The sequence below is a fragment of the Homalodisca vitripennis genome, chromosome 1 (assembly GCF_021130785.1).
Source record: "Homalodisca vitripennis isolate AUS2020 chromosome 1, UT_GWSS_2.1, whole genome shotgun sequence".
NCBI classification, from domain to species: domain Eukaryota; kingdom Metazoa; phylum Arthropoda; class Insecta; order Hemiptera; family Cicadellidae; genus Homalodisca; species Homalodisca vitripennis.
Window position 1 is genome coordinate 226,706,255 of NC_060207.1, and position 16,360 is coordinate 226,722,614.

At 35.4% G+C, this 16,360-nt stretch overlaps 1 protein-coding gene across 1 annotated transcript in view; it reads left to right on the plus strand.

The window, feature by feature from the left end:
• LOC124353117 (early growth response protein 1-B) overlaps positions 1 to 16,360 on the plus strand; it is a 310,807-nt gene that overhangs the window by 89,772 nt on the left and 204,675 nt on the right. Inside the window, exon 3 of the mRNA XM_046802955.1 lies at positions 15,550 to 15,602. The gene's annotated coding sequence lies outside the window, so the exon portion shown is untranslated. The remainder of the gene's footprint in view (positions 1 to 15,549; positions 15,603 to 16,360) is intronic.

Below are 16,360 nucleotides of genomic sequence, written 5' to 3' on the forward strand. Positions count from 1 at the left end.
AGAAATAATGCTCGTGGTGGATGCTAGAGAGCGATAATGCTCGTAGATGCTCGAGAGCGATAATGCTCGTGGATACTCGAGAACGATAATGCTCTTGGATACTCGAGAACGATAATGCTCGTGGATACTCGAGAACGATAATGCTCGTGGATGCTAGAGAGCGATAATGCTCGTGGTGGATGCTCGAGAGTTATAATGCTCGTGGTGGATGCTAGAGAGCGATAATGCTCGTGGTGGATGCTCGAGAGCGATAATGCTCGTAGTGGATGCTCGAGAGCGATAATGCTCGTGGTGGATGCTCGAGAGCGATAATGCTCTTGGATGCTAAAGAGCGATAATGCTCTTGGATGCTAGATAGCGATAATGCCCATAGATGCTCGAGAGCGAGCAGACGGTGAGATAGCAGCCGCGGTGAGAAGGTGGGCGGTGCCGGAGCAGCCTGTAACTGTCAGCATGGCCACTGACGATCACCTGTTACTTCACGCCACACGCCATTAAACACGGTTTCCATCATGTAATGATTTAATTGCTTGTTTCCCAGGATTTATTGATTAGGACCTGTTTAGCGCGGGTAAGGGTAATTAAGGAGCGTGGGCACCAGCACTACTCCGGCGATTAGTAGTTCCCCGGCTCCCGTTTAACAGTAAGCTGCCACTAACTCGGACTGATTTCGATCCTGAGACTAGTGGAAGTCTGAATTAGGGAATTCTCAAGCCTTATTCTTCAATATTGAATTTCGTCCATGACGTCGTTTCGTACTTTTAGGCAAATGTGGATAGTGTAATGGATGGAAGACATGCATTTGGCACTCAATCAATTCGGAATAATTTTCTTAGTAGGTAAGAACCAAATGACCAAAGTCCTTCAATTTTGCTTGAATGCCTTCCCATGGCAAATGCCAGGATTTACAAATATCAGATAGAGATACTTAGCCAGATGATAGAGCTAAGCTAAGATAATTGTTAGGTTAGGAAAAAATCCTAATATCGAATTACATAATTACTTTTCCATCCACGGGAACCTAGAAAATATTTTCTTAGTAGGTCAAAACCACATGACCAAAGACCTTAAATTTTTCTTGAATATCTTCCCATGAAAAATACCAGGATTTGGAGTTATCAGATAGAGGTATTTAGCGAGATGATAAAGCCTAAGATAATGAACTGGTACGTTAGGAAAGAATCTAGTATCGAATTGCATACTTACTTTTCTATCCACAGGAACCTAGAAAAAATAAAGAATGCTACACTGCCGGTCATCCAATAAAATTCTGTAGTTGTTAAGAATCATTTTCATTTACTTTATCTGAACCAATGATTTCTAAATTTGAATAGTGTATTGTCAAGTTGTCACCATTCCCAGTAAAAAAAAACGATGATTTATTGTCCTTTGAGGATAAAAGATTAGCATGTTGTTTCCAGGATTCCAAAATTCCAGGAACAAGCGAGGGACGAATTCCAGTAGTTGGGTTGAATCTATAAGATTAAAGAGATTACAAGATAAGATCGCCTCCTATCTTTATGAGAAGCAGGAGAAAGATTATTCATAAATTTAACACATGAATCTCAAGTAGTCAGGAGTGAGCTCCAGCAACCGCATTAAATAATTACGAGTATATGAATTCCAGGGCTAAACATCAGCATTCGAGCGAAAATGAAATAAACTACCCTTAGCCAACCGGTAACCATATAACAATATATAGTTTTATTCGTGTAGAACCAGAAGGGCAAACAATTAATTGCTTTACACCATTGCGAGTAAATGGATTCCAGGAAAATATTGTTCTTATCTTAATTATAAAAGAATGCAAATTGCTTTGATGATTTCAAATTTTGTTGATCAGACATACGCTTCGAACAATAAGGGATGAAATTTTCACCATTCGAAATAAAAGTCTTTTTTAAAATATAGTAGGTTAGTGTCAAATATTCAAAGTAATATAATTGTACCAAAAAGCTTCGGCTTACACCATCATATTAGTTCAAGACTTGGACACTTCTAGTTCATAGGATAACAGTAGAAAACTTGAAAATTCAACAGGCTATTTTAAGAAAAACATTACAGTGTTTATGTAAAAATTAATGTAAGGATAATATCTTTAGCTGAAACATATTAGATGTATATTAATTACGTAAATAAATTATTAATTAATACTTAACACTTTAATTACGACATACACCATACGGTACAGAGCCAAAGTGTAAGTAAGTACACTCTAGTTCACCCAGTATAGATATGCAGTGAATATGTTAACTACATGCATTATAGCTAGACAGTTATTGTACAATATTATAACAAGTACGCGCGTATTTAAAAATATATGCACTTCACGTTAATAAGATGATAAATTATCTTAAACGTTTTCTAAGCTAATTTCTATTGGATAATATATTGCATTAGTGAGTAAGACCATGAAATAAACATCCACCCATTGTTCATTGTTCATAGGTGTCATTACCAGAATAAAAACTGTTAAAAAGATACAAAGAAATTAAAAAACTAGAAAAAGCCATATTTGAGTTGTCACTTTTGTTTTTATGTAATATGTAGTATGATATGGCAGGAAGATCGCTGCGATAAGGACTACTGTCAGATAAGGCCTGACCCCCGCTGGTTTGAGGAAATGGCTTTATCTAACAAGATAAAGTTCACAGAAGAATTGGTGCCCGAATTGTTGACATTGCTCACCATTAAGATATCTGTTATGGTAAGACTCTATTTATTGAATAGTCGGACATATTGGTTAATTGATTCAATTTTATGTTGAAGCTAAAGGATAACCATACATTAAATTTGTACAATTTTACGGCATTTTCTCATTATTATAGTAAGTAATAATCTATTCAAATGTCAATCACCACTAAGTGATTTGAAAATAGATAAACACTAAGCAGTTTTTTATTATACTCAGTTCATTATCATTTATTTATTTCACCTCCAACGGCCTACCCAATGTATAAATAAAACAGAAGAAATCTCAATAAAAACGTATATTTACATAAAGTTGGTTCATTAACAGGTATAGAAACTTAAATAATATGAGGAAACACAATCTTAGTAATAGAAAAAAAACCAAAAAAATCAAAACACAATAATAATTAATTCACATAAAAAATAACAACAGTAATGTATACTTGTATATTGTAAGTAGGTATATTGAGTTGTTGTCTGTATATTCAAGATTTAAAAGTTGCCACATCGCAGAAACTTTAAAAATCCTATTTGAAAACCCAAAAAATGTAAACCAAGAGAACAGAAAATGCACCGAATCAGAAGCACATTTGCGAGACAGATAATGTGCAAATTTCCTTTTAGAAAGGGTTACACGAATGGTACGCAAAAACACAAATCCTTAATTGTAATTAATTATTAGAAGTAAAACATTGGTAATCATCTCTTACGCGGTATTGTTTCTCTAGCTTAATACCTGGAATCTTTAAATTAGGCTTTGCTTTTTTATTTAAAAATTAATTTTTTAATGTATAGTTAATCAATTAAGATAACAACTTTGGTTCGAACCAAAATGCTTCTTTGTTTTTGGATCTTTTAAATGATAAAAGAGATTGTTGCCATATGAATATTGTATTTTGAGTTTCCAGCGTCCCGTGTGGAGGACACTTCGAATACAGCCAGAAGTACATCCCATTATCTCGAAATAAGGGAGGAGTTGGCATTTTATGACCTTGTACATTCCTGAATAACTTGAAAAGAAAATGAAACACAATAAAAAATTAAAGTTGTTTATTCTTTATCTCAATAATCACGATTACTGTTATCAAAATGGATAAAATCCGTCACCAATTCTTCTGTGAAGCTTATCTCTTTGGATAAAGCCATTTCCTCAGACTATCAGGCGGTCAACCCTTATCTGACTATTTATCTTTAATGCAGTGACCATACCAAAACAGTATAGCGGATATGACAGATGTTATAGAAGAACATGGAACACGAGCGGAACTAACGGATTCTTAGTTTTGAATGTCATCTGCATAATCTTCAATTGCTTATGAAGAAGAGTAGTTAAGAAAAGTGTTTTCCTCTTTTCCTTTGTTACAATGAACCTATCCCTGACATATGTTCGTGTCCCAGTTCCAAACGACAACTCTGGGAGACAGGAACATTTAAGTACTTTATGGTGTGTAATTGATATCAAGACATCTGACCTCGCGTCCCATTACCATGCGGGCACCATGTGTCCCTCTCTTTGTTTATCTCTGGATTGAGACATTTTTGTCGCTTTGTTACATAGATTATCGCATCCGTGATCCACAGATGGTACGAATACACAAGCTAAAATGTGGCGCTATGCAGCAACATTTCCAAATTGCTTAACTTATGCTTCCCACGGCAGAATGTCCCTAAAATTGTGTGTAAGAAGAACTGACTTTTATGACTGTTTGTATATATAACGAAAATAACTCAAGCTTTAATTCAAGGGTTGTAAGCATTAAAGGTAAGATATTTGTTATGGCCTTATTACTGGTTTCTGTTTTCGATTGAAGAATTCAGCATTTCATCATTTGATCGATAATTTAAGAACCATAATATAGATACACCAATTTTGAAAAGTCAATGGACTAAGTTCCATATCATCAGAGAAATTTGTGGAAGCCGAAAAATAATTTAACTACAAAAATCTCATTGATCACTTCGACAAATTCCTTTCAAGCTATTATAAAATTTAAGTGGGCATTGACAACTGCATGGGTATCCTTAATATGTTGACCAAGAGGGAGCATTTAATGAGACAGATGGATAACTGGATATCCTTCTAGTAGAGTGTGCATACCTTACCGTTTTAACCAGTGAGGAGACCCAGATCCAAGCAGATAAAATCCATCCAGGATCCCACCGGGTTAGGCTATTAAAAACATCACAATTACACTATCTTTTACCAAATCGATAATTTGGAATTTAAGTTTGAGCTCCCTTGCTTGAAAAATGTGCTAAATTCAAACGATCTGAAGGCAAAAAGAGTTTAACTTAATGTCATAATGGTAGCTACTTCGTCATCGCAACGTGTGAAAGAAATAGTGAAAGTACTGTTGTCAAAATATAAGGATGCAAAATTTTTCAAAATTCCTAAGTTAGGACTAGTTTTAAACCCTAGTGTGGTATCTTCTCTCTCAGGCATAGTTTATTCCATTACATCTTGTCAACTTAATTCCGTAATGGTAAAACTACTTCGTCATCGCAAGGTGTGAAAGAAATAGTGGAAGTCCTGCGTCAAAATATGAGGATGCAATTATTAATTTTCCAAAATTCCAAAGCTAGGACTAGTTTTTAAACCCTAGTGTGGTATCTTCTCTCTCAGGTATAGTTTACCCATTCCATCTTGTTGTCATCTACTCCGTGCCCCAGGATATTAGATTTCCTAGACTCTCACAGAGTCCATCCTGATACCGCAGTAGCAGCAGATCTGGGACGTGTTGGGGTCGCTGCAGTAGCTCTGATACCGGAGATATGACCGTAGCAGCTCTTGTTCGAGAAGTAACAAGGGCGGCGATGTTTCACGGCATGAAGGTCTAATAAGGCTACCGTCAGCAGCTGCACGTGAGACCGCGGCTGGCCGGGGAATACCAAGCAGCCAGGGTCACGGAGTCGCAGAAGACGGATGGCAGCCGAGGAAGTCGAGGTCACAAGACCAGGTAGCCAGAGCTCGTCAGGAATAACTGAGTTATTACATGTTGACTTTGGGTTTTGCACAAATCCGGCACGATTTCCGTGAGAAGTTCCCAAAATTTGGATCTTCCTGGATTCATCTTCAATTAATCTAGCCCTAACCTTCCTTCCTATGAGCCAGTATTTGGAGTAAAGACGTGTGAGTACTTAGATGATTTATTATCCATACGTAGGGATTAGTGTCATAGTGCTAATAATATGAAATGTTTGGGGAAGTTCTTTGTCTCAATAAGCACTGATTTGCTAATATTTAATTTTTAAATCACAATTTAAAATTTGTTTGGTATAGTAAGTAATTTTAACACACATTTTTCTTTTTAAAAATTATTTATTCCAAAATTGAGCAAGTATATTTTTTTGCAAAATACATGAATGTGCAGGTTGTAACCAGAGGAAATATGTAATATCTATTTCATTTGTTTCATTTTATACTCTTGGAAATTATTTTCATATTTTTAATCGTTTTGCCGTTGAAATTGTTCAAATTAATTTAAAAAATCCTTAGTCAATGTGACTTTCTACAAAATACCTTCTCATTATGATGCAATTGGCCATATCTCTGTAGATAGAGCATACATTGATTCATAATTTACAACATTGTAACTTTTAAATTTTGGTTCTTACGATAAAGAAACAATAACATCCGAACGCTAATTAATTTTGGGTAGTTTATTATGGTTTCAGAAGAATCTATTTATTTTTTAAACTCACTTATCATTTCCACTAAATTTACTCCATCCTTTTCAGACAATTGATTGAATACTCTATTACAGACAACAATGTTTGCTTAGTATAAACAACGATGATGTTGAAATTTTTATCAAGTAGATATGGTTTATGAACCCCTGTAAGATATATTTAGGTACAATAATCATTTCTGGCTTAGAGAAGTCTGTTAGAAGTTACAATAGTTTTCATGTTGGCCTCTTTTTTATTTATTTATTATATCTATATATGATGCTTCACTGTTGAGATATACTTTTAAATAAATTAAATTTCCAAAACATCGAACAGCTTAACATTTTACATTCAATATAATTCTCTATGTAAATTGTATTTGTTGGGCCTATTTAAAAAAATATTAAAGACATTTTCTCAATTTTATTCAGCTCTTATATGACGATTGCCATTTACTATTGTCCTGCGGTGAGTTGTCAGTGGTTGGTCGTTCAGTACAGACCTATTGTAAAATATATGTTTTAGTTAAATTTAAATAACTAGAATTCAGATTTTATTAAGTGCATGATTTAAAATCATGCATGATTTTTTTATCGTGTACATAAAGTGTCTTTACCGAAACCACTTTCATTCTGATACCAAATCCTATACATAACGAGATTCTAGTTTGCTTTTGTATTTTTTGGATACCCGTGAAAACTAAAAATTACGTCTATAACAAAAATACAAACATATTTATTTAATGTTTATCATCGAAGATTGTTTGAAGGATTGAGAAGGAAACAGGATTTTTCTATCCAGTCATAATGTGCGGTGAAAATTAGGCCGCATTGGTCAACAATTCAAAAAATTACCGTAATTAATTAAAATATCAAACATATCTAACAGACTAGAGATTTGTAATAAACCAATGCGGAGTCACAGTATCTCGTTTTGAGAAGTTCGTCTAGAATGAATCTATGAATAACAATAGACCGATCCCCGTTTTCTGTCGTAACAATTCGCCATTTACTATTGGCCTCTGGTCAGTTCTCAGTGGTTGGTCTTCAGTATTGTAAAATGTGTTCTTTAATTCAGTTTTAATAATTAGGATTTTTTGTTGAGTGGATGTTGTAGACATAATGTGCTTAACACTATCAACATTTGTCAATAGTATGACATAACCTATAAACTCAGTTTCTCAACTTTTGTGTCAATCTAACAATTAATCAATCAATCATAGTTTACGATAATGAAATATCAGTGTACAATTATTTACCTTTATTGTTGTAGTTGTTGTAAATGACGAATCTGAGCACTCCACATTTTCTTTTTTGTATTATTAATCTCTTTTATCATTGCACGATGACAAAAAAAAAAAAAAAAAAAAAAAAAAAAAAAAAAAAAAAAAAAAAAAAAAAAAAAAAAACTGTAACTGTAACAATCATCTATTGTCAAAAACAAATTTCAAACAAACACACCTGTTATAATAATTACAACTGTATAAAGTAGCTTATACACAGAAGCCCTCATGACCATCTGCGAGACAAGAATTGATGAAATGTCATCTAAAAAGATGAACTCGTAATCAGATGAACCGACGTAGTAGTTACGAAACTAGCACGGAACCCTGGGATCGTTTTGGAGAGCGTCTCCTCATTACGACTGATCGGGTATCAGCGGCTCAGTGTTTTACGACGTGCGAGGTTACGCCTGGTCAAGCCTTCACACCTCCGCCGCTCGTAATGAATGGGAACCAAAACGGATAAAATATCGAGTCGATTTCCCCGCAGCTGATATATAGCTACCGAGTTGCACATGTAACGCGCATTATCTTTCAATCTGGCCGGGCAGCGTGAAATGTTCCTCGCCAATCGATTTCTCGCCCATGAATCTCTACTGATCACAGGAGCCAATGTGTTGTTGTCGATCTTCCTGTGCCACGTTGACGACACCTGTTCGCCCGTGACGACCACCTGTGGGTGACGTCATCGGTCAGTCATAGATTCCACAAGTGGTGGCACTCGGTAGGAGAAAATCGATTGTTTATTCGATTTTAACACGTTTTGGAAGAAAGGATACGTTAAATTGCGTATAAAACATCCTCATTTTGAAGATAGTCATTGTAACCAACAATGATTATTTTCTTCAAATTAACGTTTTTCAATAGTAATTTCGACTGGACTCTTCCATATTGGAAGTATAACAAGATTTCGCACATTTGCCATCCAGGTATAACACAACGTTTCGAATATTGACAGATGTATCTATATCTATCCTCTTCATCAGGTGGTAGTAATTGCTAGGTAAAAATCGTTAATTTATTTGCGTTTAACGCGTTTTGTAAGTTAGAACACATCAAATTGCGTCTAAAACATCCTCATTTTGTGACAAACCAACAATGAAAATTTTCGCCAAATGAACGTTTTCCAATAGTAATTTTGACTGGACTCAACCATATTGAAAGTATAACAGGATTTCGCATATTTGCCATCCAGGTATAACACAACGTTTCGAATATTGCATCTATCCTCTTCGTCAGGTGGGAGGGTTATTAATAAATACAAAAATAGAAGAGAAAAAAAGAAGTAAGGAATAGAAAAGGGTTCAAACATACCCAAAAGCTGCTAGAGCACAGTCCAAGTTCCGAGCATAAATCACGAATAGGTACGAGAATCGCAATAACACGTCACAGCACCACAGGCGAAAATGTGATACTGAAAAACGATACCGAAACATTGTGTTATACCTTTTATACGATATAACAATGGCAAATGTACAAAATCCTGTTATCCTTTCAAACCTTCCATCGTCAATAATAAAGTAATCAACGTTTGTCAAATAAGTATGCTGTATGTAATAGTGATACCTAAAAATGCTTTAGTATGTTTTCTTTGTAGCAGTATTTGGGCCAAAGTAATCTTATTTATTGTCGTACAAGTACTTGTAAATAAAGTCATAATTATTTACCTACCTTAATCTCAACACTACTATTAGCTCTTTCGCAACAAGGAGGAAAGATTAAGCTTGTTGTAATTACACTATCACAGATATTTCCTTTTTCTATTTTCTATGAGTGTCACAGCGCTCGATATGATTTTTTACTTTAACCTAGGTTGTCATTTATCCACTGAGACAGGGATTAGATTGCATATCGAAACGTAGTTTTACTCGTTTTTTGTATCACTGAATGATTAAAATGTCTGAAGAAATCCTGTTCCCATCTATAGCCTACTATTAATATTAAGAGAAATAACATTGGTATCATAGTGCTGTATTTTATATGTATATATGACTTATGTGTGTTTCACAACGCTCAGTTATGTTTTGTTTACTACATATTACCTAGATTTTAGTCATGCATTAGTTTAGTCATTTACCTGAGGAAGAGATCAGATTGCAGATTTCGAAACGTAGTGTTATTGATCACTGAACGATGGAAAGTGTGCGGAAAATCCTGTTTCCTTCAAAAAAGTATAAATTAGAATTTTTTCGGTTTTATTTAAAATAATCTTTTATATTTATAGTTTTATTTCCTATATACTGTAGTTATTCTGTTCTGCTTTTAAAACCAGTTGTACCTTACGAAAAACAGCAGCACGCACGCTTTGCCTTGTTATGTTCCTAGGTCCGCACAGCCACTGTATCCGGGCTTGTGAAGAGACGAAGGGACAGTCCAGAGACACATTTCGAGTTGTGCATCTTCTGCGAGAGATAGCCCCGTTTATGCTACTCACAACCCGAGATGATCCTACAAAGGAAGTTGATAAAAAATGTCGGCAACCGGTTCGGTCTATCGTCACGTTCATCACGCGAGGAAGAAGGCATGAGATACTCTTGCGAAACGTCGGCTGTTACCAGCCACTCAGTCAGATGGTTGCCTAATTGGTTCGGCGAAAGTAAAAGGTACAGAGAACATGAAGTAATGAACTCGAGGGGTTAGAGTAACACAGACTAGGCTGACCCCAGAACGTGGAATGACCACCTCGGCCGCCTGCCCGCCGTCACTATTACAGCCAATCAGCTAGAACTGACAGATCCAGAGCGGTGACCTGACTGTCATTGATAGCACAATATCTTTTGATTAGATTTCTTCTCGGTGTGAATGCCTTGTTCAGCCCGTGCTTTCATACTTGTTCAACAACTAAGAAGAATTCAATTATTTTGCAATTATTGTTATGGGCAGAATTTGTACTATTATTTCATAATAATTATGCTTTCTATTAAATTGTTTTACTTTTATATAAATTTACCAGACCTTAATGAACTAATTACGGTTCTGTAATCTTTCAAAAAAAGTTTCTTTCGTCATTATATAGTGGCGCTATTGGTTTTTTATTGAATTCTTTATTTTTAAACAATATTCTGGTAACAGGCCTCTAAAACATATCTTCTAAGAATAAGAATGTGTGTATTGTTCCACGAGGATTTGTGGGCATTTTGAAATAGAATTTAGGGGCATCTTATAATCGACTAAAAACCGTTGAATTCGAGGATATACAATTTTTTACAGGTTGTGTATAATATATGAAACAGAGGGAAACCATATACTCTTTAGTTTTATTTTGTATACATTATTTATTTTTCTCAGAAAAACATCCTATTTTCTTAAAGGGCATTTTGTTAAATTTAACTTTCTTGAGACATAAATTTCACTTCTTGAATTTATTTCTCATGTACATACATACATGTAATATACACGTTTTATTTTCAACTGTTTTATGTAGCTTGGTTACAAAAGTCCCTAAATTTTAAAATTTTTCTAATTATTTGCAATTTGTTCACATTAAAGTCATCTTAAAGGACTACAAGATTAAAATAAAAAGAAATAATCCTAAAAAAACTAAAGTCACAACTTTAAATAATAGCTTATGTGATATGATAATTCATTTATCGAGAAAAAACTGCAGTTGCGTAACAATATTACATTCTATATTCGAGTTTACCATGCGAACGAAAACAATTATAAGTTGTGCTGAATAGGTATTGCGTGAGGAAATTGAATAGGAAACGTACCAGAATAGCATCTGCAGATTACAGAAACGGAATACAGTCAGAATGTGATTGTCCAATTGGATAAACGTCTTTGCTAAATTGAGGTTATGTACGTTGTTTACTGCGTCTCAAACTGATGACTCTTTCAATGTATAGCTTTAAAAATAGCACAGTAATATACAGGAAGAGATTTAAATAACTCGATATTCTGTTTGTATATGTCTTTAGATTATGGTACACACCATCGTTGAATAAGAAGAAGGAGAGGCACTTAAAACACATGCAGTGTATTTAATTCGATTTGTATAAAAAGTTAAAATTATGCTGTATAAGGCGCTCTTAAGGTACCTAAACTTTTTTTGACATTCATTAATCCTGTATCAGAAAGTTCCCCCTCCATTAACCCTTCTGATAAGGTTCACTAAAAAGCTAGGATACGTCATGCTTATGTAAAGAATTACATACATTATGCTATATGAAATTTGAGAAACGTACAATCTGACAATATAGAATCTGACAAACGTACAACTAACTGGACAGTGTGGAACCTGACAAACCTATCTCCTGACAATATGGAATTTTAAAAACATACAATCTAACAATATGGAATCTGACAAGCGTAAAACCTAACAGTATGGATTCTGACAAACGTATAACCTGACAATATAGAATCTGGCAGACGTACAACCTAACAATATAGAATCTGGCAGACGTACAACCTAACAATATAGAATCCGACAAGCGTACAACCTGACAATATGGAATCTGACAAACGTACAAACCTGACAATATGAAATCTGACAAAAAGCCTAGTATTTTAAACGCATCATCGTCGAATTTGTTATGATTACTAACTGAAATTTCTTTCCCAGCTATCCATGAAAATCTTTCACACGTTATGTGTCGTTGAGAATGTTTCGCCCTTTGTATCTTCTTGTAATAGTAAACTGGTTCTTTTCTTTTTTTATATCCTTTTATAAGCCTTATTCTGTCCGTGCTCACGGATCACTAGCCTGTCTTATCTTATCTTATCCAACAGAACAAGATCCATAGTACTGATAAACAGTGCTTCAGTCAAAGACAGGTTTTAAACTTGCTCTATGTTTATCAAGGTTGGTGTTCCCTACAGTTGAATATTGGAGTATAAGTTATGCGCTGTCTTTCTATTTTTCAGTACGGCTGTAGTGAATTTATTCCATACATATAATGATAGAAAAAGAATTTAAGTACTATTAAGTTGTGAGGAACGAAAATATTATATCCTTAGATTGTCATATCAAACAGATTGTCTTTCTAGCAACGTAAACGAAAAGAAATGGTGCAATGGGTGAATGTGGGGAAGAAATAAATATATACCATATTGTAAAAATTATGTACACGTAGGCTTTTTAGACGTTTATTGCAAGGCTATACATATTTAAATCAGGTGACTTTGAATCAAGTGATTTCTATTTTACTGTTATGCACAATGGTTTAATCGACAAAATGGTTTATTTTTCAATTTTTAGTGCATAAAACAAAGCTCTCTCTCTCCCTCTCCCTGTCCCTCTCACTCTCTCTTTCCCTCTCTCTCCCTTTCTATCTCACTCCCTCCCTCCCTCTCCCCATCCCTATCTCTCTCCCTCTCCCTGTCCCTCTCACTCTCTCTATCCCTCCCTCTGTCTCTCTCAATCTCTCTCTCTCACTCCCTCCCTCCCTCTCCCCATCCCTATCTCTCTCCCTCTCCCTGTCCCTCTCACTCTCTCTATCCCTCCCTCTGTCTCTCTCAATCTCTCTCTCTCACTCTTTCTCCCCTCCCCCTTTCTCTCTCACTCCCTCCCTCCCTTTCCCTCTCCCCATACCTATCTCTCTCTCTCCCTCTCCCTCTCCCTCTCACTCTCTCACTCCCTCCCTCCCTCTCCCCATCCCTCTCACTCCCTCTCTTTCACACTCTCTCTCTCAGGCTCTAGGCACACGACCTGGGTAGCCCAGATCCACACACTCACCTTGATGGACGGGGATCACATTTCACGATTCAAGACGGTCGACAGCCGAGAGATTGACCCGTCACTGATGAATCGACCGTGACTGGCAGTTTCTTAGTGGCACTGAAAACACATCCTATACATGTATATCAAGATTCTCGTTCTTGATTTTCTATTATAAATAATAAACACAATTTTAATAAAAGTTTGTTTTTTGACCATGGAAGGATTGTGAAGGAAACATGATTTTTATGGTCAGTCTATTTTCGGTCGATTGGAAATTCCGAAATGTGAACTAATAAGGAAACCTTAAGTATCTAACATATTGAAGATCCACCGCGGATCCCTAATTGTCTGCCATCTTGTTGTGAAGATCGCAATATACCATTTGCTTCCATTCAGTTTTTAGTGGTTGGTCGTTCAGTTCAGACGCATTGTTAGCTTCTTTAGCTCGGCCTCAGTAATTATTGTTTTTTATTAAGTGGATATTTTAGAGATATAGTATGGAGTTGATACAAAAGATGTTTGTTGTTAATCCTGGGATTATTATAACACTGTGAACAGTACCATTGACCTGGAAGTAGGAAGGGTTGATACCCTTCCTTTTTTACCACCTGGGTTTATTATCCTTAATGATCCTTTGAGAAAGTTACTCGGTGGAGTATTATGTCTAGATCCTCCTGCTCTAGAACGTATTCTAAAATTCTAAGAGGTGGCTCCAAAAAACGAATGTTCTCTTCTTTTTTGAGTCTAATGTGTCATTAGACCAGAGTTATTTCTTCTCTGGTCTAGCTTCTTCATCTCCACTCTCCTAACATATAACTAATTATAGATTTCTGGACGGAGGCTAACATTCCGGAAGAAAGACTTTGAGTAGTTGCATTTATGACATACAAGAAACTTGACCTTCGTTGATAGATTATGCATGCATGGTTTTGCCAGTAAAGATTGTGCCGGACAAAATGCAGTGAAGCATTATAGCTACCGTGGTGTTTATTCAGTGAGGAAAATACGATTAGAAGGAGGGAAAAACATATTAGAGAAAACAACATGAGCGAACTATGAAGACGACGGCGTAATGGAGAACGTAAGGGATTCTCAGTCTACGAAAGAACCATGACAAAATGGATTATTTGACTTGAGAGTTGGAGGAGGAATTTGATGAGAAATGCCAGGCGAGCAAATAGGTCAATGGGACTAGAAAGAAGAAGAATAAATAATAAATACTTCATAAATTAGAAATCAACTGGAAGAAATAAAAGGAAAGAAACCTGGTAAACGAGAGTGCGGACCTAACTCACCCTAAGAGAGTCTGAGTATATTTCCTGAATGAGAAATCGGTGTAAAGAAACAGAATTGTACAATTTTTTGTTAAAATCTCTTTCTCTTAAACAAGCATTCTTATATTTCTCAGCACTTAAGTTTAGAATTGTTTTTGGTGTTAAAGCTGGTGTAACTCGATTTCGTGAAATTCATATCAACGCTCAACGAGTAAAGTTTATTGTTTCCTTCTTCTATCCCACGTTCTTATTTTTAGTTGCTTACAACATAACAGAGTGGACGGCTTCACACACGGGAGTTTTACCATCTCAAAATTCCTAATAAAAATATTTCCATGAATTTCAATAATAATGACCAAGAATATAAGACAAAAACGACTAAATGTTGTCGAAATTGTTTCATTACTTGGAATCAACCATCGGACGGCAAACACTGAAAAAGAAAATTTACTGCGTGGTACGAGATTAATACCAGCAATTACAACAAATCCACGGAAAAATTAAATAAAAAACGTCACTTGAAATCTAAATTTCCCCATACCCAAGCAAATAACTTTCAGCGATAAAAACGAATTACTACAAGCGTGAGTCATAAAGTGCAATGTCCATTAATTTACACGTTAAGAATAATTGGCTGCGATAAATGTTTATGAGGTCAGCGGTATTGTGTCGTATACACAGGTCTATTAGTCGCAAAGTCTACTCTCTTGTACTCCAGTGTCTCAGCAAATCAATTAATGATGATAATTGGCTAATTAATGATCCGCCAGATAACATTTCAGGCTCGGAATGCGCTCAGTTTGGCGCGATAACCTTCGAATTCTGGACTACGGTTCTAAACGCAGCGCTGATAGTTTATCTCTTCAGTAAGAGATAACAATTTGGGTTACAAGACTTTGTGCTTGGTGTAGTCTTTTTAATAGTCTTAGGTAATATGGATTAATACTGACGACTCCATGGTTTTGTTTCAGAACTGATGTCTGGATACCATCTTATCTACTTGCTGGAAGATACTTGCGAAAATGTAAGAGTTTTTGGAAAGGATAAGTTTGGCTAGACTGATAAAGATGCCTTATTATTTTGCTAGCTTTATATTCAGAAATTAACTGAATATTTTAAGAGATTAACAATTTTTGTTATCTTCCCGATTCCAACTTACCTATAATTGTCAGATAGTTCAACTTAATGAGATTATCTTCACTAAGATTTATCTTCACGAAGATTTATCTTCACTTCTGCAAGATTTATCAAGAAGGGCTAGGTAGTAAACGTTTCATTTCCAAACAGGAACAACGAAAGGAGCCATTTGAATGGTGCATGTTCACAGGTTATAATCAGCACTGAGTGAGCAGGACTAGTTCAAAGATAGAGTGGAAATTTGTAAAATCATGTGGAAATTTGTGTTCACTTGCAGTTCTTCAACAGAGTTTCGATCCTTTTACATTTACTTGAAGTTTTATTGCTCAATCTTTAAATATAGTACTGAGTTACCTCCCTTGGCTATACAAGGACTCAAGATCTGTAAAAATATAGTAACAAAAGTGTTTGAAGGTCAGTAGAAATCTTGACGGGAGTACCCTCTGAAATTTAGGCTGTGTTTAAATAAAAATAGCAACTAATGCACTACTTGTATGTACTACTACCCAAAACTCTCACAGCCTCAGAGGATTGGTTCACGAAAATTTGGGGGAAAGTCTTAAATGTTATTCACAGGTGCATGAAACTGTTGCTGGTGGCAACTTAAGATGTTATACACTTATTACTATGTTTATCTTATTGTTT